A 2,911-nucleotide genomic window follows, 5' to 3' on the forward strand; every position below is an offset into this window, starting at 1 on the left:
GTTATTATGAAGTCTGTCTGCTCCTCATTTCTTATAGCACAATAGTATTCCATTATATTCATATACCACAACTTGTTCAGCCATTCCCCAGTTGATGGGCATCCCCCTGATTTCCAATTCTTTGCCACCATGAAAAGAGCTGCAATAAATATTTTTGTACATACGGGTCTTCTTCCTACTTCTATGATCTCTTTGTGATACAAACCTAGAAGTGGTATTGCTGGGTCAAAGGGTATGTACTTATTTATAGCCCTTTGGGCATAGATCTATATTGCTCTCCAGAATCATTGAATCAGTTCACAACTCCACCAAGAGTGCATTAGTGTTTAAATTTTTCCACATCTTCTCCAGCATTTATCATTTTCCTGTTTTGTCATCTTAGCCAATCTGACCAGTGTGATGTACCTCAGAGTTGTTTTCATTTGCATTTCTCTAATCAATAGTGACTTAGAACATTTTTTCATATGTTTATAGATATCTTTAATTTCTTCCTCCAAAACTGCCTGCTCATATCCTTTGGCCATTTATCAATTGTGGAATGACTTGTATTCTTATAGATTTGACTCAATTCTCTGTACATTTTAGAAATGAGGCCTTTATCAGAGACACTGGTTGTAAAAATTCTTTCCCAATTTTGGAAAATTCTTCCCTCTTTCTCTTTTCTTTTTTTTTTTCTGGAGGGAGAAAGGCAGGGCAATTGGGATTAAGTGACTTGCCCAAGGTCACATGGCTAGTTTTTTGTGTTAAGTGTCTGAGGCCGGATTTGAACTTAGGTTGTCCTGACTCCAGGGCTGGTGATCTATTCACTGTGCCACCTAGCCACCCCATCTACTTCCCTTTTAATCTTGGTTACATTGATTTTATTTGTACAGAAACTTTTCAATTTAATGTAATCAAAATTATATATTTTGCATTTTACAATGTTCTCTAACTCTTGTTTGGTCATGAAATCTTCCCTTCCCCATAAATCTGACAGGTAAACTATTCCTTGCTCTCCCAGATTGCTTATAGTATCAGCCTTTATACCTAGATTGTGCATCCATTTAGACTTGATTTTGGTATATGGTGTTAGATAATGGTCTATGCCCAGTTTCTACCATACTATATTCTAGTTTTCCAATCAGTTTTTGTCAAATAGTAAGTTCTTATCCCCAAAACTGGGGTCTTTGGGTTTATCAAACAGTAGATTATTATAGTCATTGACTGCTGAGTCTCATGCTCCCAATCTATTCCATTGATCCACTACTCTATTCCTCAGCCAGTACCAAGTAGTTTTGATTACTGCTGCTTTATAATACATATTAAAATTTGGTATGGCCAGGCTACCTTTCCTACTATTTCTTTTCATTAATTCCCTTGATATTCTGGACCTTTTGTTCTTACAAATGAATTTTGTTACTGTTTTTTTTTCTAGCTCTATAAAGTAATTTTTTGGTAGATTGATTGGCATGGCACTAAATATGTAATTTAATTTAGGTAAAATTGTCATTTTTATTATATTAGCTCGACCCAGCCATGAGCAACTTTATTTGTGTGAAGTGTTTTGTAATTGTGTTCATATAGGTCCTGTGTTGGTAAAGTAACTCTTTCTTGGGGTCAGAGGGACAGAAATTCTTGTGGGAGGTTAATATTCTGCTTTTGTGAGGATGGCAATGAGGGTTCTAGAAAAGCCTAATCCACAGGAACAGACAAGCATGGAAACCAAATGTGATCCAGGTTGGATGGCTTGATTCAGCAAGAGAAGCAGCCCAAACTGGATGGGGCAGAAAATGGGAGTATCAGCAAAGGAGAGCAGGGAATTGGAAAAGATGAAGCAGATAGAAGTCAATGGCAGAATCTAGTTTTCTGATTCACTGCTTAAGTGACTTGCCTAAAATCACATAAGTACTAAGTATTGGAGTTAGGATTTGAGTTTGGGTCCCCTGAATCTGAAGCTGGTGCTTTTCCACCAGGTAGAAAAAGTTGCTGTATTCCTCCCTAAACCAAATAGGACATTTTTATTTTGCAGGATAAATACAGCACAGAAAGATGTCAGACTAGTTTTTGTTAGTTTCTTAATAACACAAGACATTAGAAATTGCTCACAAATGTAACACGAGGATAATTTTTCTTTAAATGCCCTCAAATCGATGTCCCCTAGAATGAAACAACAATATTCCACATGAGATCCAAATGTTTGTGATCATAAAATAGTTAAGGTAAATTAGATGTATAATTGTTGGTTTTTTAAAAGAATTACCAGCATGGTGATTATATGTTGAATTTGGAAAGCCATTTTCTTTCTTGTTGAGTAATACATGTTTGGTAGACTTTACATTAATTTCATTTGATTTAAACATTTTAGCTATTCACCAAAGTCATAATTCTGTTTTCCAATGTTTGTCTCAGTAATGCATCATAATCCATCCTTAAGTGACATATAGCATATTTTCAGTGATCCTTCATTTAAAAATGCTTATTTATGCGGAGCGACTAGGTGGTACAGTGAGTAAAGCGCTGGCTCCGGAGTCAGGAGGACCTGAGTTCGGTTCTGGCCTCAGACACTTAACAGCCACACACACACACACACACACACACACACACACAAAACTTGCTGTGTAACCTTGGGCAAGTTACTTAACCCCAATTGCCCTCCAAAAAGCAAAAAAAAAAAAAAATGCTTATTTATCTCAGCCAGACTTTTTTTTTTATAATTTCTTTCTCAGAATTATTGTGAATCATTAATTCTTTCAGCCTTCATCCTATATTATACATCTTGACATTTTAATATTGATTTTATAGGCTTATATCTTATACAGAGTTCTACAGTTCAGTATATGGAAGCTCACTTTTGTATATGTACCCCTAAGTGGTTAGAATAATCTCCTATGTAGTAAATGATTAATATATACTATATTAATTATACTTATTA

Source organism: Petaurus breviceps, unplaced genomic scaffold (assembly GCF_028583685.1).
Source record: "Petaurus breviceps papuanus isolate PSGF00001 unplaced genomic scaffold, PetGlider_PUasm1.0 38, whole genome shotgun sequence".
In the NCBI taxonomy this organism is placed as follows: domain Eukaryota; kingdom Metazoa; phylum Chordata; class Mammalia; order Diprotodontia; family Petauridae; genus Petaurus; species Petaurus breviceps.